This window comes from Bubalus bubalis, chromosome 8 (genome assembly GCF_019923935.1).
Source record: "Bubalus bubalis isolate 160015118507 breed Murrah chromosome 8, NDDB_SH_1, whole genome shotgun sequence".
In the NCBI taxonomy this organism is placed as follows: domain Eukaryota; kingdom Metazoa; phylum Chordata; class Mammalia; order Artiodactyla; family Bovidae; genus Bubalus; species Bubalus bubalis.
In genome coordinates, this window is record NC_059164.1 from 47,243,000 (window position 1) to 47,268,976 (window position 25,977).

The 25,977-nt window shown below is 40.0% G+C and overlaps 1 protein-coding gene across 3 annotated transcripts in view; it reads right to left on the minus strand.

The window, feature by feature from the left end:
- NAMPT (nicotinamide phosphoribosyltransferase) overlaps nucleotides 1-24,584 on the minus strand; it is a 387,332-nt gene extending 362,748 nt beyond the window's left edge. For 2 of the 3 annotated variants that reach the window (XM_006042817.4, XM_044946592.2), the window contains exon 1: nucleotides 24,467-24,581. The gene's annotated coding sequence lies outside the window, so the exon portion shown is untranslated. Of the gene's footprint in view, nucleotides 1-24,466 lie in introns of all 3 variants that reach the window. The other variant, XM_044946593.2, reaches the window with a different exon arrangement.
- Between the last annotated feature and the right edge of the window lie 1,393 nt (nucleotides 24,585-25,977).

Sequence of the window (25,977 nt, forward strand, 5' to 3'; positions counted from 1 at the left end):
TGACTATCTTGCTAAATCAGAGTCTTTCTCAGTAAATTTTTTTAATGGCCTTGATTTTTTGACTGGTAAAACTCTTATCTTAAAAAAAGGAATAATGTCCCTTACTGTCATTTACAGGCAGTAAAATAGTCAGGTTCTAGGTCAATGGCCCCTATCCCTTCAGGTTCTTGTTCCCAAGCTGTTCTGAAGGACTACCAGATTTCCTGCCAAGGGGAGCTTGTGAAGTTCTAGAGGTACAACTCACAGCATCCATGGAATGGACAATCTTATCTTATCCTGTGACCCTATTTGCTTATATACTGAGATGGGCATCTACAGATCTGCAAGAGAGAAGAGGAGTTCACAGCCCCAAATATTTTTCCATCACCATGTAGTAGAGGGCAAATCTCCTGGCTGTGAGAAGATTGTAAAATAGACATCGGAGACGTACATGGTCTCCAATTTGAATTCATTTCTGACTGAAGCCCATATTCTACTACACCAGTAGGAAATGTCATCCTTCCTTCTCCCACCTGTGATGTGCTTTAGTTCTGGATTCCAGCAAAGAGTCAACACGTCTCGAGTGGGAGTGAGGCATCACCTGTCCAAGTCCACCGGGGGCCATGGGCTGGTGATCTCTGCCACTTGTGTCCCACCCTTGGGGCACAGAATGTTCTGACCAGTCTGTTTATGGCCCTTTTGCCTCAATACACCATGCACCACTCCCTGGAATCCTGCTGCCCCCAAGTACTGCCCACGGCCTCCTTCCTACTGTGCCTGGACCCCCATCCTCTCTCCTCTCCCTCTTGCCCTGGAGACAGTGACCTTTCTCCAACGTGAGAATGAAGCTATAGGTAACCTAGATAGCTAACCTTCAAGATAGCTTCTTATATCAGCAAATCCGCTTCTCCCTCTTAACTCTCCCCAGTCCCCCAGGAATCAGACTTCTGGAAAACAAAAGCTGGAAAGACTGCTAAGTCACTTCCACTTTCCAGCCTGCCTTATACCTCTTGAGATAATGTACATGGAATAGACTCTCAGTTTGAATGAAGGAAGGTGAAAAATACATGGAGAAAAGACCCAAATACCATAAAACAATATTTAGCCACAACAGGCACTCTTCTAAATGGCAACCCAGGAAAGGTTGCCAACTCTCCCCTCCTGAAAGGCAAGTATGCTGTGAATACACCTTTCTACCACTTCAATGCTTTCCCAGCATCAAGAACACAAAAGAGGGACTCGGTGTTCTTTCTTCTTTCTTACTGGCATTACAACACAAAAGGCTGAATTCAAAAGCTTTCTGTTCAAAAAGCTAAGTTTCTCCTCTCCTTATCTTACTGTTTTACTGTGTAGCAAAAGCACCCCTCACCTCTTATCGAGGTTCTATACACTTACCTTAAGAATTCATCTCCTTTGCCTTGAGCTAAAAATATCTGCTCATCATGTTCAGTTTTTTTCCATTTTAATAACGGAAAATTTCTTCCATTATTATTTCCATTTTAATAATGGTTCTTATTTAACCCAATATATTAAAAGGTATTATTTTAATATGTAACCAATATAAAATAAAGAGATTTTACCTTTTTTGGTGTTAGGTCTTTGTAATCTGGTGTGCATTCTGACACATCTCCATCTGGACTAGCCATTTGTAGTTAGTGGCTACTTCATTTTTTTTTTTTTTTTTTTTTAATAACTGGCAACCTGAGAAATTAGTCCGGGTTATCCTGCTTAACCTAATGTACTAAGTACAGTGCTCTGAATTTGACCACAGTGGCTCAGAAATAGAATTAATAAACTACTTGACATGGGCACATCAGCAAGGTACCTGTTACAGAAATAGTAAGATGGAGGTACAGGAAGTAAAACTAAGACTTTTTAACCAAAATATCTCCATTTGTACTTTACATTGAGATTTCAGAGCATAAAGTAGTAGGTGTCAGGGAATTCAGAGTTTGGAGAAAATGTTAAAATTTTGAAGTATTTTGCACAGAAAGACTTACAAATGGATTCTTTCAGAACTATGGGCAGTTGGTTGGAATTTGAAATATATTTCATAAAAACATTATCAACTATAGTTTGCTTCTCAGGTGAGCCCGGAGATTCTATGGTTAAAACAAAGAAAAACCTCAAAATTTCTCATTTCTCTTAATGCCATTTTAATAGAGAAGGAAAGCTAAGAAAGTGGTCAGCTTCATTCATGTTTTTTGATCTGAAGGAAAATGGACTTTCAAAGGTTTGAGATGGTTAGGGAATTAGCTTCTTTCATTACGTCCACTTTTATTTTCTTCTGTGTTCTTAGTCCTGTAGTGCTATTGCCAACAATCTGAGGGGATATCAGACACAATCACCGCCAACGGAATGCGGCTCAAAAGAGAAGAAAGAAGTTTTAGAGAAACAGGTAATTTGACAGAAAATTCAGAGAAATGGGAAAGAGCCAAGGAGTAAAAGTGAGAGGCGTGCTTGTGATAAAGGGGTTACCTGAGGTGTCCTTAATAGAACTGAGAAATGAGGAGAAAGTGCAAAATTACCCCAAGGAAGAGGCAGGATAGACGTGTGCAGAAATCAAAATCCAAATGTCTTTAGGACCAGGCACTGAGTGAAGGGAGTTGGCTGGGTATGAAAGAATAGGAAATAAAGGCAAACGGTAGAGTCCAGGATATTTAACTTTTTTTTTTTTTCTTCAAAATATCACTAACAGTCAAAGCAAATCCAAACATGAACTGAGTTTTGTCTGCTGGCCACCTTTCAGCAAAGATACTAAAAGCAGGATGTCTTGAGCCAAACTAGTTAGTTTCACATCCCTACTTCATCACTTCATGGTTCTGTGACCTCAGCTTCTTTGTGTATATAAGGATTGCTCCCACTTTATAGGATTGTTGTGAAAATTATGTAAGTTACCATAAGTGCTCTGCATAGGACCCAGCAGGCCTCAAACAGGTGCTCAGTAAGCATCCTCTAGAATATAATCCCCTTATCAATCAATCTGTTGCTGTTCTCACCATGCCTACCGTAGTGTCTGGCTCACAGTAGGTACTCAATGCTTGTTAGATGACTGAAAAGATGAAGGGAAGAGAAGTCATTACAGGAAAGGGATGCAGGGTTATAAAGTTCTCCATACTGACTTGGAGGCATTTCAGATTAGAGGGATCACTAGGCTATATTGTAGGGAGTAGAGAGCATAATGATTTCAAGAATCCAAAAACATTTAAGGACTAGAATGCACCTTACTTCTGCTCTATGATGGTTAAATTTATGTGTCCATTTGACCAAGTCATGGGATGCCTAGATATCTCATTAAACCTTATTTCTGAGTTTATCTGCAGAAGGTGTTTCTGGAGAGACTGGCATTTGCCTGAGTCAAGTGGGCTGAATAATGTAAATTTTCCTTCCCAATATTGGAAATTTTGTTAGACCAGCTAAAAATATTGCTAAGCAGATTGGGCATCATCCAATCTGTTGACGGTCTAAATAGAACAAAAAGGCAGAGGAAGGTTGAACTTGTTCTCCGCTTCACTGCATAAGCTGAGACATCAATCTTTCCTGCCCTCAGCACTCTGACCTGAAGGCTCAGATTGCAATCTACACCATTGGCTCTCTCATTCTCAAGCTTCTGAGCTATACCACTAGCTTTCCTGAGTCTCCAGCTTGCAGATGGCAGACCAAGGGACCTCTCAGCATCCTTAGTCACATGAGCCAATAACTTATATAACTTTCTAAGTTTTATAGATATATAATCTACTGGTTCTGTTTCTCTAGAGAACCCCAATACATAGTCTAAACCTGAAACCAACACCCAAAGAGACTAAACCAGGTGTGCAAACCAGGTAGCCATAATGAGGAAATAAAATTTGTATCTTTGCACGCTTCAAAATGCTATTTAGCATCAGAGAAATGCAAATTAAAACCACAATGAGCAATCATCTCACACCTGTCAGAATGGCTATTATCAAAAAAAAAAAAAAAAAGAAAAGGAAAGGAAAGTAAATGTTGGCAAGGATGTGGGGGGAAACGGGAACGTTTGTGCACTGTTGGTGGGAATGTTAGATAGTACAGCTATTATGGAAAACTGTATGGGTATTCCTCAAAAAAATAAATAGAACTACCATATGATCTAGCAATCTGCTTCTGAGTATTTATCCAAAGAAACGAAAATTCTAACTCAAAAAGATATGCACCCCCACATTCACTGCAGGATTATTTACAACAGCCAAGATGTGGAAACCACCTACCTGTTCACCAACGGCTGAATAAAGAAATCTGGCATATATGCACAATGGAGCATTATTCAGCCATAAAAAGAAGGAACTCTTGCCATTTTCAACAACAGAGATGAACTTTGAGGGCATTATGCTAAGTGAAATAAGTCAGATAAGACAAATACTCTTAAAATCTCTCTTATGTGCAATCGACAAAATAATCACAAAACAAAAACCCAATCACAAACTCACAGATACAGAAAACAGACTTGTGGCTGCCAGAAGTTGGGTGGGGGTTAATAAGTGAAGGGAGTCTAAAGGTAAAAAGAAGAAAAATAATTTGGAGTATGATTAACACAGAGACTATCATGTCCTGGGAAAATTGATTCATGGAAATAAAACTCCTGGTAGGTTGGAGTGTACTAGAAGTAATACTAAGTACTTGCCCAAGGTAATAACCACTTTTATTTTTTCAGAGCCATTGGCATTCTATGATATGACATGTTCCTTCAATCAGGAAATACATACAGAATATTTTTATCTAATCTAAAAAATTTTATCAACAAGCTTATGTATTCTCTGAGCAGTTCCCAAGATCACTGTTGCCAGGGCTTTTTTTTTTTTTTTGGACAATGAGCGATTTCACTTGCTAATTTTTTCCCATTATATTGCATTGCCAGTTACTTGGTGGGGGAAATGCCCTTACAGGAACTTGACCTCTGAACAACATAAGCAACATGAACCAGATTTACCTTCCTACCTGAAACACCAAAAAAGTAAAGATGTATTTACAACAATGGTTCCCAAGACTTGGACGTCAGGCTGGTAAGACAGCGACCTAAAGTGGTTGAGGGGGAGGGGAGGGGCAGGGAGAATAAGGAGAGCCCTACAATTGCCCCTCTTCACTACTTTGAGTTTATAAGCCATGGGACAGTGGGACAGGGAGAGGAAACCCAGAGGGATCCAGTAGACTCCCTGGGTTGAGAAAACAGAGCTGAGTCTAGGGAGACCAAGGCAGCACATATTCCAATAGATAGTTCTGCAGAGGGTCCTCCTTGAGTATTTAGCACACTACTCTAATGCAGGGGAGGAAACTTAGAGGCTGAGGACAGAACCACCTGAAAGAATTAGAGGAATATTCCTACAAGCCAGACTGGAAAAATCCACAGGGCACTCAGAGTTAGAGTACTCAGAAAGTTTGCCTCAATAATGAGCACTAATTAATTCTAGACAAAACCCTGCTATGATCTTGCCTAAAAAAGTTTAAGAGCCATGAATGGACCTTGATGGCATTATGATAAATGAAATAAGCCAGACAAATAATGCATAGCATCACTTAAAAAAAATCCTACATATAAATCAAACTTATAGAAACACTAGAAAAGTGGTTGCTAGGGAGTGGGCTAGGAGAGGGGTAAAGGAAATAGGGATTGTAAAAAGGGTACAAATTTTCATCCGTAAGTTAAATAAGTTCTAAGAATCCAAAGTAAAGCAAGGTGACTATTTGGCTGACTATAAGGTAATAAATGTGTTAACTAGACGACTGGAATTTTTCCACAATGTATATGTGGTGATTTGATTTTGATTTCAAAAAATCAAATATGTGGTGATTTGATTAAAAAAATCAATTGTGGTGATTTGATAAACATATTTTATGTTTAAATATAATTTCAATTGTCAATTATACCTCAACAAAGCTGAAAAAAGAAAGAATGCTTAGGCATGAGATATGAAAGGTTAAACTTATCTCCAATAACTGAGCCCAGAACATCAAGAGTATTCATAGAAACACAAAAGTATATCTAGTGTTCAACAATGTCCATTTCATAATGTGTGCTATCCAATAAAAACAGTTACGAGGCATGAAATAAACAGGAAAATATGACCCATAGTGAGAAGACATTAATCAAAAACCAAGAATCACCATAGGTGTTGGAATTAATAAAGTACATTAAAATGGTTATACTGTGTTCCATATGATCAAAAAGCTATAGGGAAGGTGGAGTATGTTAAGTAGAGATACAGATGGCATTTTTAAAAAACTCAAATTGAACTTCTGTAGAAGCAAACTACAATATGTAAGATTTAAGAAAAAAAAACCCAATACTTAATGGGATTAATGGCAACTTAGAAATTGAAGAAAGAATAATGATTCTGCAGATCTAGCAATAAAAATTATCCAAAATGAAACACGGGGAGAGAAACAGCGTTAGTGGGTTTTATCACAGATATTCAAACCTAGTTCAATATTTGAAAAATCAGTTAATGCTATCAATCATGTCAACAGGTTACAAAAGAAAATCATATGATCACATCAATAGATGCAGAAAAAGCATTTAACAAAATAAAAAAACCCATTAATAAAAAGTCTCAACAAATGAGAAACAGAAGTTCCCTTCTTCAACTTGATAAAGGATATCTACCAAAAAAACCTACAGTTAACATACTTAACAGTAAGAAACTTGAAGTCTTCCCACCAAGATAAGGTACAAGACTAAAATGTTCCATCTCACTACTCCTATTCAGCATACTTGTTCTATTAATGCAGTAAGATAAGAATAGGAAATAAAAGGTTTATAGGTTGGAATGGCATAAAACAAAAACTTTCTCTGCAGATGACACGATCCAAAAAATGGATAAACTCAAACTCCTGGAACTAGTAAGTGATTATAGTAAGGTTGCTGGATATATGGCTAATAATTGACAAAAGTTAACTACTTTTCTATATTCCAGCAGTGAAAAACAAGTAGAATTTGAAATTAGGAAACAATTATCATCTACATTAGTCTCCCGTCCAATGCAGTACTTGGAATATGTTTTTTTTAAAACACATGTATATCATCTATATGAGGTAAACTACCAGACTCTGAGTTCTTTCTTGATTTATTTTTTTAAATAAGTAAATGGAGAGATATTCCATGTCCATGGCTAGGAAGACTCAATCTCATCAAGATGTCTATTCTTCACAATTTCATCTATACATTCAATGAAATCTCAATCAAAATCTCAGCAAATTTTGTGAATATCAAATATGCTGATTCTAAATTTTATATGGCGAGGTAAAGGAAGCAGGATAGCCAACATGATATTGAAGGAGAAGAACAATTTTCAAATACTGATACTACTCAACTTCAAGATTTACTAAAAAGTTATAGTAATCAGAACAGTATGGTATTGGTGAAAGAATTTACATATAGATCAATGGAACATAGTGGAAAGCCCAGAAATGGATCCATGTAAATTTAGTCAATTGATTTTTGATAAAAGAGGCAACATAGAGCAACCAAGATAGTCTTCTTCAGCAAATTACACTGTAACAACTAGACATCCACAAGTAATGAATCTAGACATAGACTTTACACACTTTACAAAAAACAACTAGAAAATGGATCACATGGGATGTACCTAGTGGTCCAGTGGTTAGGACTCTGTGCTTCCACTTTGGGGGGCCCAGGTTTCATCCATGATCAGGGTACCAAGATCCCACACACTGCACAGGCAATCAAAAAACAAACAAACCAAAAAAAAAAAAAAAAAAAAAAACCCCAAACAGGTCATAGAACTAAATGTAAAATGCCAAACTATAAAACTCTGAGAATAGAGAACAAAACCTACATGATCGTGGGTACAGCAGTGACTTTTTAGATACAACACCAAAGTCACAATCCATGAAAAATAGATAATTGGATCTACACAAAGAATAAAGAGCACCAAAAATGGATTGAATTTCTTCTCTGTAACTTGAGTTTAGCATTTGTGGATTTGAAGTTTGTTGTTGCTTATCACCAGAACACGTATGTTTGCATAGGTTGTACATTATATGATTATATGATTCCAGACTTCAAATGTCTCTTAGAGAGAGGTAATCTTTAAGTCCTTGGGATGGTTGGACAATCTAGAAGGTGGCCTTCTTTGATTTCTTGTTCTAGCAGGAGTGGTGTCTTGACTGAACTATCATATAAGCTTAGGTATCTAGACAGAAACAGGCTTGATTAGATTTCAGAGAATTTATTTCACTGGGGAAAAAAAAAAAAATAACCTGACCAGCCATTTGTCAAGTCAACATATCAGTTTGTTATATTCACGGTACCATGCCCAGTATTGTAAATGCTGTCATTCTTTATTTACTAAAAACATAGTGTATGTGCAACCAAAAGTACCTGTACTACAATTTCTTCATCTCTCAAACAGAGATAATGTTGTCTATTTTACAGGGTTGCAACCAAAACAAGAGGATTTCTCAAATGGCTCAGTGGTAAAGAATCTGCCTACAATGCAGGAGACACAGGTTCCATCCCTATGTCGGGAAGATCCCTGGAGAAGGAAGCAGCAACCGATTCCAGTATCTTGCCTGGGAAATCCAATGGACAGAGGAGCCTGGTAGATTACAGTCCATGGGGTTGCTAAAGAGCCAGACACAACTTAGTGACTAAACAACAACAACCAGAACAAGACAGTACACAGAAAACCCTTGGCACAGTTTCTGACAGAGTAGACATTTCACAAATAAGTGGTCTTTCTAATACCAACCCACTGGTCAGCCGTTCAAACTCTTCTCTGGGGAAATAATGGCAGAAGGGGAGACAGATCAGTCCAGAATCTTGCTAGCAAGATGTAGTACCCAAACCAGCAGCATCACCACCTGGAGTTTTATAGACATGCAGAACTTCAAACCTTACCCCAGACCAACTGAATCAGAATCAAGTGATTTGTCTACACATTCATGTCTGACCACTGTTCTATCAAATTGCCCTATCCAGCACCTACCTTTCCAGCCCATACAACATCTCTAGAGTTCCTAAGTAACTCTACCTAGATAACCTGCCAGCCTTCTTCACCCTACTTCTCAGATCTTCATGCTTCCTCCCAGTCATTTTCTCCAGCAGACAAGAGGAGGGAATACGTGCTCTATCAGAGACAAGCTTCAGTACCGATTACTAACTGCTATTCTTTAAACCCTCTTAGGAAACGATGAAGTGGGATATATCTGATTTTCATGTGGTTTAGGGCTCCCCTGCTTATCAGTAAGTCATCAGACCCAGTTCTCTGTATTTATGTTAACAGAAAAGAAACTACAATGAGGGTTCATTATCAAGCAAACAAATAGCACTGGTGGGAGACTGTGGTCCACATGATAAGTGCTTTCAAATCGATCAAGAAAAGTATCTAACTCTGCTCTGTAACAACAGCTTTGTACATAAGAGACATTACTAGTTCTTAGAATCTCCATCATACCGGCCTTTAACCTCTGTCTATAGAATCTGAGGATGGCAGCTCCAAGCAGATTCCACCTTGGACAGAAAGTATTCAGCTGTGGCCATGTATTAGAAAGGGGAGAGCTTCTGGTTCAAAGAGCCTGAATTTTAAGAAATTCAATTACATAAACAACCAGAAATGTAACTACACAGTCAGTGTGATGAAGTCCCCAAGGGGCAGCCTACCCAGCATTCCCACCTGGGAGGTATGGCCTGGACATGTTACAACAGCACATGCTTCTGGGAGCTTGCTGGAAGAGAGGAGGGCAGAGGATGTGGGAGAATACTCTTGGGCCAATAGGAACTCTTACAACACAGAATGACGAAGGACACCCCAGCCATGGAGAGATCTCAGCCTGAGGCTGATGTCTGTCTTCATCCTGGATCACCAGATGCTTGCTAAGAAGAGCTTCTTCGGGGAGCAGCAAGGTCAAATAGTTTCCCTCCTCAGAGGAGCTTCCCTCCATCACCTCTGCATTTCTTAAAAGAGAAAGGGAGTACCGAAGTATTGAGGGCCTTAAAGACTTGAAACATGAGGGCTCCTGGAAAACACTCCAAAGATAGGTCTACCCTGGGCAGAAGCCTTGTAACTCAGATCAGAGAGGTCCTTCCACAATCCGAGGGTGAACAGCCACAGGAGCTCCAAGAGTGGCCCACACAGAGGTGTCTGTTTCACCTCAATGGCATCTCAGGGACAGAATGTGGTCTAGCCTGAGAAGATAACTGGGGACCATGAGGATTGTCAGGAAAGCATGTGGGTGGGAGCACAGAGACTGTGGTCCTTGATCTGCCTCCAGAGAGAAACCTCCCACATCATTTTTGTCTAGACTGTGCCTACGTGACCTGCATCCCCCACACACCAAATTAGTCTATGCTGTTTCCATGTTTCTCTGACTAGACTATGGCTCCATCAAGGGTTGGATTGAGTATGAGTCTTACTCCTTTGGCATCCCTACCCTCTAGCAAAGAACCAGAACTTAATAAATTTTATTTAAATGAACAGTGAGGTTTAGGCGCAAAGGTAACTTTAATTACTATTTCCACTAATTCACAGACCTTTTGTTATGACCTGGCTGGTGTGGTTTGAAGTAAGAGATTAGAAACTATTACTAAATGATTACAGTGATTTGGTTGAAAACCTAAGAACTAAAGCTATAATCCCTTGATTCTCAAGGAAGAAATCCTAACCACAATACTAATGTGGTCTGAATGTTTACATTCCTCCCAAATTCCTATGTTGAGATCCTAAGCCCTCAATGTAATGGTATTAGGAAGTGGGGCTTTTAGAAGTTAATTAGGATTAGAAGGGCTCTGCCTTCATGGCTGAGGTAGTGTCCTTATTAAAAAAAAAAAAAACTCCCGAGAACCCCCTTGCCTTCTTCCACTCAAATGAGGTCACACAGTGAAATGACTTCATCTATGAGCCAGGAAATGGGCTCTCACCTGACGCTTGAATTTGCAGGGCCTTGATCTTGGACTTCTAGCCTCCAGAACTGTGATCAATTTGTATATAAGCCATCCAATCTATGGGATTCTCTTATAGCAGCCTGAATGGACTAAGACAATCCATGAGGAAAGTAATATGCTTTCTTGGGAGTGCCCTGTTCTGTTTGATCAGTACAGCTGAGGAGGTTTTATGCAAAAAGTTAATGTCTTACATTAAATTACAAAAATGGCTACAATTCTTCACCCCTTCCTGTATCTAGAGCTGTTGAAATGTAACTCTAAGGCCCCTACTGTCAAGGAGTGCAGTCTATTTCCCTGATCCCTTGACTCTGGACTGGCCTCGGGACTTGCTCTGGCACAGAATGTGAATGCAAGCAATGGTGTGCTGGTTCCGAGCTCAGGCCTCTAGAGACTTTGTACATTTCCACAGTCTCTCTCGGAATCTGGCCACCACTATGTAAACAAACCCAGGCACGCCTGTTAGATAATGAAAGACACGTGGCCTGGTCACACATTGACTCAGCTGACAGCCAGCCAACTGCCAGATGTGTGAGGCCATCCTAGAACAGCAGCTCCAGAAATAACTAACTGATACATGTAGAATGTAAAAAAATGGTTTCACTCTGGTCAGTAACACTGCTAGTTACATTCTACCTTCAATTGGACCAGAATCTCGCTTATTTTAAAAGGGTTAAAGGGGAAAATAACCAAGTCCTCATATTTTTCCTTGACACAGACCTCCAGGATGAGTCCAAAAGCATAAATCCACTTGCAAATTTAATAGAACATTTTCCAGGTTTACTGGCAACTGGAAGCAATTGATAATAGTTGCATGCGAATCAAAACCTGTACTAACCTGAGCTGCTTTATACTGAAGAGTGTTTGCATGCTTGCAAGGTTCATTTACAAAGACAACTTTAATGTAGCTGCTGATTGATTGCCAAAATGGCAGAGTTGAAGGGGTCTCTATTAAAGAGTTACAAGTACATGTTTGCTAGAATTAAGTTCAGCTCTGAGCGACGTAAGGCCCAAATGACAACAGTTTAAACTGAATAGCAGTTTCCCTCTCATAAACACCTGGGAAAGAAGATCAGGACTTCTTATATCTGGTTGCACTGCCATGGATGGCCTTGACTCCATGAGCTGAGATAGCAGCATGTGCATTCCAAGAAAGACAATAAGAGGAGGAAAAAGAACAGGCAAAAGCAGAGTAGGAAGATGGAGAACTCACCTACCTCCACAAACATATGAAAAATATATCTATGTGCAGGACAATCCTGAAAACTCACTAGAGAATGGCAGAAAAACTGTTCAACCAAGGCTGTAAGAAAGAGCTGCAGAGAATCAGGTAAGAGGGAGGAGAAGTCGTCAGCTTGGGACCTGTGCCCCTGGAAGGGACTCAGAGGGACGAGGAGATCCTCCCAGGGACAGGAGCTAGTTTGAGCTACATATTGGGTATCCTAGCTTTGGGGTCCAACACAGGGAAGATGAGCCCCCTTGGCTAGTTGGAGGGCAGTGAGATGAACAGGAGGACTGTGTGAAGCCTGGACTGCACTCATGAGGGGCGTGCAGATGCTTACCTGCTCCCTAAAAAGAGGGTGTGCTGAAAACTGCACAGCCACCCTGATATGTGCTTCAGCCCAAGTAGAGCAAAGGTGCCAACTCTGCCTGCCTGAGGACACAGTACACAGTGGGGCATGAGTTGCCAGGGCTGAGGATAGAGCTCAGCTGTGGCACACAGAGGCAGCTCAAAATGAAAGCAGCTAGAGTCAGGCAGAGGCAGTCCCTACTGGCACTTACACAGGCAGTGCACAAGCAGCAGCTCCAATCTCTGTCTGAGGCTAGACCACCATTGCCCATACCCCAACCCATGCCAAGATGGCACAGGCCCTTGCAGCACAGCTCCACACCAGGGTGAGGGCAGTGGAAGCCAAGGGGAGAGCTCAGAAGTGAGAGATAAAGGAGGCTCAGACCTGTCTGGACAGAGTGGGGCAATCATTATGGATGCTAATACAGGCAGCTCATCAAAAGTAGTCCGGGGCTCTGACCCTAGCTGAACCACCACAGCTCACATCCTGATCCATGCCAAATGCCCTCACCAGGCCCTTTTGCTCTAGCACTACCTCCCTCTGGAACAAGGGTACCAGTGCTAGAAGAGGGGAGTGTATACACTCAAAGGGAACAGAGCCAGCTCAAACGAATTTAAGAGGATAGAAATGTATTTTTTCTGACTGTAATATATGAAACTAGAAATTATACAGAGGAAAATGGGAAAAACACATATGCACACTTAACATCACTAAAAAAAAAAAAAATCCCAATGGGTCAATGAAGACTCAAAGAGGAAATCAAAAAATATCTCAAGACAAATGAAAGTAGAAACACAACTTTCTGAAAACTACAGGATGCACCAAAACTAGTTCAAACAAGGTAGTTTATAGCAATACAAGTCTACCTCAGGAAAAAAAAAGTTTCAAACAACTTAAATTATTATCTAAAGGAATTAGAAGAATAAAGGTCAAAGTCAGTTGAAGTACAGAGATGAAGATCAGAGAGTAAATAAAAGAGACAACAACAAAAAAGTAAATATCAACGAAACCTTGAGCTGAGTTGTTTGTTTTGTTTTTAAAGACTGAAAAAAGAAAGGACAAGCTTTTAGACAGGCTCATCAAAAAGGCATGAGCGAGTATTCAAATGAATGAGGAGAAATAACAACCCATACTACAGAGACAAAAAGTCTTAATACCATGGCCTAATAGTTATATGCCAACAACATGGACAACACAGAAGAAATGGACAAGCTTCTATTAGTAAAAACCTACAACCTGCCAAGACTGAATCAGAAATAAATAGAGTCTGAACAAACCAATAATTAGAAGTGAAACCGAATTTATAATAAAAAACTCCCAAGAGAAGTCCATGGCCAGGCAGCTTCACAGGAGAATTCTACCAAACATAAAAAGAGTTAATACCTAACATTCACAAACTATTCCAAAAAAATGGAATCGGAAACACTCCCAAATTCATTCTACGAGGCCACCATTACTCTGGTACCAAAGTAGACAAAGACACTACTAAAGAAGAAAATTATAGGCCAGTAACTTCAATGAATATAGATGCAAAAATATTAGCAAGCTGACTTCACTAATATATAGAAAAAGATCATACACCACAGTCAAGTGGGATTTATTACATGGATGCAAGGAAGGTTCAGTATATACAAATCCATCAGTATGATACAACACATTAACAAAACCAAGGATAAAAATCATATGATCATCTCAACAGACACAGAAAAAGCATTTCACAAAATTCAACATTCATTCATGATAAAAACTCTCAAAGTTGGTATTGAGGGAACATTTCAATATAATAAAGACCATTTATGATAGATCCACAACTAGCATCATACTCAGTGGTAAAAAGCTGAAGTCCTTTCTTCTAAATTCCAGAATAAGACAAGGATATCCATTCTCATCACTTCTGTTTAATACGGTATTAAAATTCCTAGCCATAGCAATCAGACAAGAAAAATAAAAGGCGTTCAAATTGGAAGGGAGAAAGTAAAACTGTCATTGTTTGCAGCTGACATGATACTACATACAGAAAACTCTGAAGTCTCCATCTACAAAATTTTAGAACAAAAAATTCAGTAATGATGTAGGATACAAGACTAATAAACAAAAATCCATTGCTTTCCTATGCACTAATAATGAATTATCAGAAAGAATGAAAACAATCTCCACTTAAAATTGCATCGAAAAAGAATACCTAAGAGTAAACTAAATCAATGGAGGTGATTGCCCTATACTCTCAAAACTATACAACACTGAAGAAGGAATGTAAAAATGACCCAAAGAACTGAGAGGTTATATTGCATCCTTGGATTGAAGAATATTGTTAAAATGGTCACACTATCTAAGGCAATCTACATGTTTAATGCAATCCCTATTAAAATACCCATGACATTTTTCACAGAACTAGAACAATGTTAAAATTCATATGGAAACACAAAAAAAACCCCAAATTGCTAAAACAATCTTGAGAAAAAAGAACAATCCTGTTTGTGTGATGTTCCCTGATATCAAATTAAACTATAAAAGTACAGTGATCCAAACAGCATGGCACTGGCACAAAAGCAGACATGTAGATGAGTGGAACAGAATTGAGAGCCCAGAAATAAAGCCATGCACTTATGATCAATCTTTAACAAAGGAGGCAAAAATATACACTAGAGAAAAGATAATTTCTTCAATAAGTGGTGCTGGGAAAACTGGACAGCTGCATGTCAGAGAGTGAGATTAGTACATGGCCTCATACTATATACAAACAAACCAAAAAAAAAATCTCAAATTTAAAAAAGGATTAATTCTAATGAGGTGGATGAAACTGGAGCCTATTATACAGAGTGAAGTAAGCCAGAAAGAAAAACACCAATACAGAACACTAACATATATATATGGAATTTAGAAAGATGGTAACAATAACCCTGTGTACGAGACAGCAAAAGAGATACTGATGTATATAACAGTCTTATGGACTCTGTTGGAGAGGGAGAGGGTAGGAAGATTTGGGAGAATGGCATTGAAACATGTGTAATATCATGTATGAAACGAGTTGCCAGTCCAGGTTCAATGCACGATACTGGATGCTTGGGGCTGGTGCACTGAGATGACCTAGAGGGATGGTGTGGGGAGGGAGGAGGGAGGAGGGTTCAGGATGGGGAGCACATGTATACCTGTGGTGGATTCGTTTTGATGTTTGGCAAAACTAATACAGTGTTTGAGGTTTAAAAATAAAAATAAAAAAAAAAAAAAAACAAAAACCATCAATCATGAAGGAAAAAAAAAAAAAAAAGGATTAAAAGACCTAAATGTAAGGCCTGAAACCATAAAATCCTTAGAAGAGAACATAGAACACTCTTTGACATAAATTGCAGTAAAAATTTTTGTATGTCTCCTCAGGCAAAAGAAACAGAAGCAAATATAAGAAAATGGGGCTTAAACTTAAAAGCTTTGCATAGCAAAGGAAACTACTGACCAAAAAAGAAAAAAAAAAGGAAAAAAAAACTTAGTGTGAGAAAATATTTGCAACTTTATGGTAAGAGGTTAATATCCAAAATACCTATACAACTTTTACAACTTAATCTCACAAAACCCGTTTTCAAAATGAGCAGAAGACCTGAATAGACACTTTCCCATACATACAGATGGCCAACAGTTGTGTGAAAAGATGCTCAACACCACCAATCAAAGAAATACAAATCAAAACCTCGGTGAGATATCACCTCACACTAGTCAGAATGGTTATCATCAAAAAGAATACAAATAACAAAAGTTGGCGAGGATGCAGAGAAAAGGGATTTACAATTTACATTCCCATGGTTGGTGCAAATGTTGGGAGAATGGCATTGAAACATGTAAAATATCATGTATGAAATGAGTTGCCAGTCCAGGTTCGATGCACGATACTGGATGCTTGGGGCTGGTGCACTGGGACGACCCAGAGGGATGGAATGGGGAGGGAGGAGGGAGGAGGGTTCAGGATGGGGAACACATGTAAACCTGTGGCGGATTCATTTTGATATTTGGCAAATCTAATACAGTTATGTAAAGTTTAAAAATAAAATAAAATTAAAAAAAAAAAAAAAATAAATAAACTAGTGCAGCCACTATGGAAAATAATACGGAGGTTTCTCAAAAGATTAAAAATAGAGCTACATATAATCTAGGACGGAGAAGGCAATGGCACCCCACTCCAGTACTCTTGCCTGGAGAATCTCATGGACAGAGGAGCCGGGTAGGCTGCAGTCCATGGGGTCGCACAGAGTCGGACACGACTGAAACGACTTAGCAGCAGCATAATCTAGAATTCTACTCCTGGGTATACATCTAAAATGAAAGTGAAAGTTGCTCAGTTGTGTCCAACTCTTTGCGACCCCATGGAATTCTCCAGGCCAAAATACTAAAGTGAGTAGCCTTTTCCTTCTCCAGGGGATCTTCACAGCCCAGGGATCAAACCTAGGTATCCCACATTGCAGGCAGATTCTTTCCCCACAAGGGAAACCCAAGAATACTGGAAAGGGTAGCCTATCCCTTCTCCAGAGGATCTTCCTGACCCAGGAATAGAAATATCCAAAGAAAATGAAAAAACTGAAAGATAGATGCACCCAAGCATGTATACAATAACCAAGATATGAGACCAACCTTAGTGTCCTTCAACAGATGATTGGATAAAGATATATATATATATATATAAACACTTACACAAAAACACATACATTATCTATTAAAAATACAAGATTGTCCTATTTGCAATAAAGTGGATGGACCTGGAGAGCATTAGGTTAGTAAAGTAAGTCAGAGAAAGACAAATACTGTGTGGTATCACTTATATCCAGAACCTAAAAAGTAATACAAATGAATGAATACAACAAAAGAGACACAGACTCACAGATAGAACAAACAAGTAGTCACCAGTGGGGAGAAGAAAGGTTGGAGGGGCAAGATAAGATGGGTATGGGATTAAGAGACAAATTTGTGTGTATTAAATCAATAAGCAATAAGTATCTACTATACAGTAAGAGAAATATAGCTATTATTTTGTAGTAACTTGAAATGGAGTATCATCTATAAAACTATTGAATCACTATGTTGTATAGCTGAAATTATATAATGTCATCATTTTATTAGTCTCATCCCAGCCACAGCTGGCTGCAAGAAGACTCAGAAAGGGAATCTTTGAAAGACCTAGTGTTTAGCTAAAAACTGGATTACTATGGAATTTGGAACACAACAGACCATGTCACAGAATGTTTACTATCTTATTACACCTTTTACTCAGTGTCAATAAGGGAATCTTTAACTTTCAAATGAGCTGTGTTCTCAATTGTATTTACACATCAGTTGTTTTGTAACCCTGGAAAGTAACTACTCACTGAAATAGTATTGTTTGAGGATTATGTTCCCAGACCAATAAACAAAACCTATTTTAGCCTACAGTGTCTTTGAAATATGTTTTTTCATCTATAGTTAATTCATTATTTCAAGAGAAAAATATAGTCCTAATGACTGCAGACTGTTTCTATCTCAGGAACATAATGGAACCTCCTGAAACAGCAAAGGTTGAAGAGAAAGGGTGCCCCTCTTGAGCCACATGGATGCCCTACATTTGCATCAGAAAAAAGTCTTCCTAAGACATTAGTCATACTATAAAATTCAGACTTCGAGAACAGGGCACTCCAGAGGGTTATGACCACACTCCATCCCATTTTAGCTTAGTCATCTTTTATTTGATGGGGGAGTTGTGCTCCTGGAGACTATGTGGCCCCAGTTATATTCACAAAATACATGAAGATGAGGGCAGTCCTGAGCTATCCTCAGTTTGAGGCAGTCTTCTGCTTCCACTCTGCCCCAGCTCCAGGTTTCAGCAAGGGCAGCTGCAAGTACGGCCAGCCCCTTAATGACCAGCCTTTGACCACGCGCATTATTGGCTTCATCAGAGGAGACACTGTGTGTGTGATAAACACATCCACAGCCCCAGAAACACAGGGTCCAAGCAATAGAGAACAGGGCAAGAGAAAGAGAGTAAAATGTGAGGATTCATGTCAGCTGATCTGTCATTTTCTAGACACCTAAATTGTAGGGGACATGGACCATGAGGCACTGCCAACACACAGATTATCTAGAATGACTTAATTGGGCAGTGTGTTTTCTGCTCCCACCAAGCAGTTCTCCATCTCTGACAGATGTCTTTCCTGATAATCACGGGGAGCCTTGCTCCTTTGAAAGCTATTGATTAATGCATCTACCTTAGAAACCTTTTCACTGGGCTGCTTAGGGGAGTTTTAAGAAGTCTTCTTCATATTTTCAAGCCTTCTAAAATTCTTGTAGACCGTATGGAGTAGAGAGATAAAGGTTTCCAGGGGCAAGTTTTAAATGGGCTTAACTTCTTTTGTGGGCTAGCCTTCAGAAATTTGCTTTGGTAAATGGCCAAAGGACTTGCTTAATGATAACACAGCTTTCTTTTTACTTGTTTTACAGCAGGAAGAGGTTGAGTGGCATTTTTTTCTCAAGTGGACTAAGTTTTTTTAAGAGGTTGAGTTTTGACTTGACTTCAATCAAAAGGAAAGTCTGAGAACTTTCCTATGGGTACATACAAAATTACTTTTTCTATTTTCACTGAATTTGAGGTCAGAGGGAGAATCAAAGCCCTATAAAGCCCTTCTGCCACTTCCTGTGAGGAAGCTGGAATAGTGCAGACACTATCACAAGGTTCCAAGAATAGGAACTATATGCACAGATTGAGAACTAACACACATGGGGCTCAGAGTACTGAGATTCCCAGTGTGAGATCCAAGCAGCTTCCGGCAGAGCTGAGAGAGCTCCCTTCTCTTCCAGTGACCAGATAAGCCCTAAACCCCTACACAAGAGATCTTTCTGAACAGTTTTTCCTGGGCATTTAATACCAGCCAGCAAATCCTGTCCTCAGATTCTAGCAACTAACCTTCTCTTCCTCCCAAGAATGTTGGGATATTTGAAAATGTTTTCTATTGAGTGAGGATTCAGAACATAATATCCTCATGTAACACTTCTCTCACCAAGAAAGTAGGTTGGTTTGGCTATCCCCTCAGTGAAACAGCTGGGGTGATGATTAGAGTATTTGCCAACACAAAGGCACGTCCAAATGAATGTTGGCCAGTATGTCAGGTAAGTACATACTGCAGAATGTCATCCCCATCACGAGTGGGGAGACATCCCATGGTGACTAGTATCCAGACTAGGACATTCCTCCCTTGTTACTATCTTTCTTAAAGAGAGGGCATAGCTCTTTGTGGCCTGGGGCTTTTTTTTTTTTTTTTTTTAAAGAGAATTCACCCTTCCCCCTCTGGAAGTTTGAGGGACAGTCTCTTTAAGATTTGGTTAAGGCTGAGAATTTATTTGTAGATTCCAAACATGTTTATCATTTGTAGAATGCCCCTAAAGCTTCTAAATCACTCACAAAGATCTGTCAACTCTATCTTCTAAGTAGTCCCAAATCATTCTGGCCTTTGGTCCCCTCTGAGACTTAGGTCAGGCACACATTATGTCTTGTCTGGATTTCTTATAACTAGTCCCCCAGGTATGCACTGTAACCCAGCCCGCAAACACATACAGGGAGAATATTCTAAGCACAAACTTGACTGAGTCATTTCAGTGCTTAAAATAATTAAAGGCTGCTTTGTGTAAACCTTGGGCTTCCCTTGTGACTCAGCTGGTTAAGAATCTGTCTGCAATGAGGGAGACCTGGTTCAATCCCTGCATTGGGAAGATCCCTGAGAAAGGAAAGCGTACCCACTCCAGTATTCTGGCCTACAGAATTCCATGGACTGTATAGTCCATGGGTTGGAAAGAGTTGGACACAGCTGAATGCCTTTCACTTCACTTTGTGTAAACCTCTGTAATATTTTCAGGCACTTTGTGAGGTACCCCTGCAATAATCCCTCATTCTCCAATCTAAGGCCAATGTTCTAACCAAGCCCAACTACTTCAAGTTCCTGAAGTCACTCTTCTTCCTCATGTCCCAGAGTGCAGGACTTCTCCCTCCATCTGGAATGCAGGCTGTAAGCCATCCCTGCCCTCTCTAGGACTTTGCTCTCTATGATCTCAGAGCCTCACCTAAAGATGTCTACTGAGCGATTCTTTTACAAATCCTGTATCTTTGTCACAACACCTGTCCCCACAAAGTGTCGAGATCCTTATTCAATCATTTGGGAATAAACTAGATATTTACTCCCAGATTGAGGGCAGTAGAAGAAAGTATGTCTTAGGAGGACACTTACTTCTCTGGATAACTTTCATGAATTTACTTAGTCTCTTTCAGGTTGCAGTATACAGCATTGTCTTATATAAGTTAAAATGAAAAAAATCTTATTTCATATAGTTTAATCTGTAAACTGCTCTGTGAAATGCAGCTAATTAATCCCTATCTGTCAGGTCTATAGTGGTTCAAAGCTTGGAGGTCAGAACTGGGTGAGAATTCCAGCTTTGACTACCAGCTGTGTAGACTGTGGAAAAGTTATTTAAACTTTGGGGGCCTCAGTTTCCTCATCTATAAAACTGGAAAAAATTCAAGGCCTTCTTCATAAAGAAGTTGTGAAAACTGAATGAGATGATTTGCAGCAAGGGTTGAGTTCACCATTCTCTAAGTGGTAGTTATTGTGAGCAAATATGATGGTATGTGGAGCCCACTTTGTAAATACTTTAATTTTAATTGCTCTTTGAATAGCTTAACAGTATAATTAATTTACAATCTGATTACTTGGAGGATGAACACTATCTTTGGATTCTGAGTACCTTCCTCACTATTTAAAAGCCTCTGGTTTCCCTCAGTGTTGATTAGGATTCCGGGTGGATGTGTCCACATGCTTTCTTCTCTCCTCTTCCCGTCCACGTGGCCCACATGCCACCATCATGAGTTTCAAGGGTTGAAATAGAATTACTTGGGACCCAAGCACCTGCCCCATTCCCTTTCTTATACTCCCATTAACTCATGAGAAAGCCAAAGAAGTAGTCAAGAAGCGATGCTTGGACAGGTGCATTATGAGGCTATTTAACAGCAAGATCGCAATAAAACCATCCCTGTTTGCAAGAATAAGTCATAGGTGACCATGCTTCTTGGTGGGATGACTCCTAGCTCGGCCTCATTTTCACAGGGAGCCCCAAGCCTGAGTCTATGAACTACCTCAACCTCTGGCCCCCTCAGTCCAGAGAAAGGTGCTCACCCCGGGCAGCTTCACCCGCCAGCGTCCTAAGGCACTCACCTCACCACTTTCTACTGTTCCCGCTTTGCTGGCTTTTTGACCAATGTCCACATAGTTCTCCTCTTATCAGAAATGACCTGGTGAGATCTAGGTCTTCTGACTTCAGGGAGAAGTTATCTTTCTAGAAGGCTTTATGTTGAAGTTCTTCAGAAATAAAGACACACATTCCCAGAGGTGATCCAAAGCCCAAGTGAGTGGAACCATTATGCCAGCTATGCTGAGCTTCACCACACCCACCACTCCTGGCCTTCTTCCCAATGGGGTTTAGAGGAGCTGATGGGGTAGAGTGGGGGTGGGGTGACAGGAAGGCCTCTGCTTCTTGCTTAACCCAGGCCCCAGCCAGAGGCCCCTGGGAGTGGCCACTCGGCCCCAGCTCTGCATCCCCTTCCCCAGTCATCACTGCTGTTCATTATGGGCCAGTCCTGTACCTGGAGAGTAAACCAAGGAGACTATGCCCTGGCTCAAATGACCAGCTTCCTTGTTGTTGCTGCTCTGACCTTGTTGGCTTCTCATTCTGATAACTAACCTTTGCATGATTACAGTGAACAGGCCCCATCTGTTCCCAGGTCCACCCACACTGCCTCTTGATCATTTGCCTAATACTTTAGTTCTGGAGGTGATGGACTGCCTAGTGTCCCCAGTCCTCCCGAGAACCCATGGCCTCTATCTTACAACCCAGCTGGAACTTGATATATGATATGTGGTGTGGGGTGGGGACAGCTGACATGTCCTACTGGAGATAGGGAGAAGATGGGCAGAAGAGAGGAGACAAGAGAAGAGATAAAGGCACAGCAAAGACAGAGTGGAAAGAGCATTCAGGAAGAAAACGCTGGAGAGATGCCAAATAGCACAGCTGTTAGGAATCTAGTACTCAGCTCTCCTGCCTCAAATAGTTTTGAGGGACTGAATACAACTTGGTTTTACCCACCCGATTCATCAGGGGACTCCCAGAGCTTTTGGAGCAAGGTCAGGAGAAAACACAGAAAGCTACACTAATCATTCATTCTCAGCAGTTAATTTAACAAAGGGTGTGCACCTGCAAAGCAGCAAGGACATTCCTAATTACTGCCTTAAAATAGCCCAGCTTTTAAAAAATTTCCTTGCTTCCTTTTTATCTTTGACGAAGTGCGATCCTCAGGGGAGTGTGTCTTTTGTCTGGTCACAGCCACTATGACATCTCAGTCTACAAATGGTGCCCCATGACCTGTGCCTGCTGAGCCCTAGTAGCTATGGACGGGACCCTGAACTGAGTTCCAAATTTCTCCCTCTGTGTAAGACTCGTAGGATATTATGCTAAGTGAAATAAGTCAGACAGAGAAAGACAAATACTGTATGACCTCACCTATATGTGGAATCTAACAGATATAACAATCCAGTGAATATAACAAAACAAGAGGCAGATTCATAGATAAATAGACAAGCTAGTGGTTACCAGTAGGAGGAGAGTAGCAGGGAGGGACAAGATAGGGGGATGGGGAATAAGAAGTACAAACTATTCGGTATAAAATAAGCTAGAAGGATATATAGTACAACACAGGGAATATAGCAAACATTTTATACTGACTATAAATGGAGTGTAACCTTTTAAACTGTGAATCACTGTTGGAAAATCCCATGGACAGAGGAGCTTGTTGGGCTCCAGTTCAAGGGGTCGCAAAGAGTTAGACATGACGGAAGACACACATTGTATATGTTACAGGTGTATATCAACCGTATTTCAATAAAAGAATTCTTAAGAAAAAATTTTTATTGGATCAGTTTTCTGGGCCTATTTAGAAGTTTATACACATACACACACACACACACACACCCCACATACACATACACACACAATCTTTTTTAAAATTTGATGGTGCCATGATCCCTCCTCTCTCCATCACCATTCCTGGAAAGATCTGCCTTCTATATCAGGATTTTTTTTTTTTTTTTTTTACCTCTGTCACTAGTTACCCACTGAGATCTAGGTACACTAATGATAATAAAAGCAGCTAATATTTGCCAAGAACTTCTTCTCTGGCAAGCACGAAGGGCTTTATTATCTCATTTTATCCTCATGGTCTGTAGGTGTTTTTATCTATAGACAATTATTTCCTGCACTATGACAGAACAGGGGTCCTGAAAAGCTTCTTATGTAAGACACCCAGAAATGACTCAGAAAGAGAGAATCCCCTAGGACTGAAAACAACATAGAAGAAGCTGAAGGCCAGGGTGTTAAGTAAGCCCATTGGTTTTAGTTGCCCTGGGATGTAGGCTGTTTTTCCCAACCAAGGAGTTTGGATTTTAATAGTCATTTAGGAAAGGAAGGCCAAGGCTTGAACTAACTCCAGATAAAAAGCTGGAACTTAAATGCCTGTATTAGGGGAAAAGAGCAGAGGGGTGGGGGGGTGGGCAGAAAAAAACTGATCTAAGCATCCATGTTGAGAAATTAACCATGAATTAAATCCTAAGAGAGTAACAAAGAGCAAAAATTAAACACATGCAAGCCAGCTGAAGCTAGAGCACTTGAAGATGTACAACTACAGTGGAGAGAGGGGACTTGAAAAAAATTCTGTCCACAAAGGGAGACCACAGAGAAACTTGCCTGTCTTGTCTTCGTCTTGAATTAAGGACCAAAGGCTCTGGGAATTCATAAACATGGGCCTCCCCAGCTCAGACTGGAGCAGGCAAGCAAATAAATAAGCATAAACCAGGGTCTTCCCTGGTTGGCAAGACCCCAGAGCACCTGGCAGATGCAAAGGCAAGGCCTCTGATGCAAAGCATACCATCCACACTAGCTTCCCCCCACTCACCATCAGGAGAAGGGGCCCCGAAGACTGTCAGCTCCACTCACGCCTGCCGTCCTCGGTGGCCAAGGCCACATCTATCCTTTATAAGTGTGGACTCTCAAAGTGTGATGCTGGAATAATCACCTGCATCAGCATCACCTGGAACTCATTAGAAATGCAAATCCCTGGGGCTCAGCTCAACCCTCCCTGAACCAGGCGCTCTGGGGTGGATCCCAGCACCCTGTTTAACAAGCCTTCCAGGTGATTCTGATACACTCAGTTTGAGAACTTTATACCCATTCTTCCTCCTGCTGGGGAAGAAGAAAACCTTCTTCTACCCTTCTAGGTTTTTCTGACTGGCCTAATAATTAAAGTAATGTAAGACAGATTAACAGGAGAAAATCAAATTTTCACAAAAGGTTCCAGAAAGATAAAGTGAAGTCTATATGTCATCCTGAGCTAAGGAACAGGATGGAGTCCTGGGTCTTCCAAGGCCAGAGAGAGTCATTCACAGGATGATAAGAAAAAGAGCAGATCTCTGGTAATTAGATGTGTGCCTGGCTGCAGACATGGAACCACTTTGATAAAACTGATCTCTAGTAGTAACTCTTTTTGTAGGAAAAGTCTCCAGTTTCCCTGACTCTGGGAAAGACTGAAGGCAAAAGAAGAGAGCAGCAGAGAATCAAGTGGTTAGATAGCATCACTGACTCAATGGACATGAATTTGAGCAAACTCTAGGAGAGAGTGGAGGACAGGGGAGCCTGGCATCTGTGGGGTCACACACGACTTAGTGACTGAACAACAATAACCCTTTTTGGGGAAAAATCTCCAGTTTAAATTCTTTTAGGTAGTTAAGGAGAGGCAGTTGTTTTCTCTAGAGTCCACAAGGTCACTTACCTTTAGCTAACAATAATCCACATGTCAAAATATCACACATTGAGGAGGCCCATTCTGAATCCCTACATTCCCAAGGACTGCCACCAAGACAGGCATATTCAATAAATTACAATAAGACTGGAAATTATCACTCTAGATCCTAAGTATATCCTTATGCCTACCAAACCTTAAACATAATTTTCAGATTACCAAACAGAGATTTTATTTATTTTTTTGGTTCTGAAACCTGGGAAAAAATTTTATGTTTAAAGCAGTGAAACATATATGAGTCATTCTTTTCACATTTTATATAAAACAGTAGACCCTTTAAACAAGTAGGGTTTCAGCTTTAAAAATGAAATCTTCTCACATGATTATTTATAACCTGTTTATGTAATAATTAACATATGACTGAAAGATACCAATTACTTTCACATGAATAGAGCACCATTTACATAAATTATAATACTAATAATCTTCTATTTTCAGTCTACAATTTGGGTGTATGTGCTGTGTTTTTACTTTTCTTTTAGAAAAGAACCACTCTTCTTAAATAGAATGAGTATTCCATTGTTTGAACACACAAATAGTTTTGAATTTAAATAGTTTAAATAGTTTTGAAATTAGGACATCTTGGTTGGGACACAACTAAATCATCT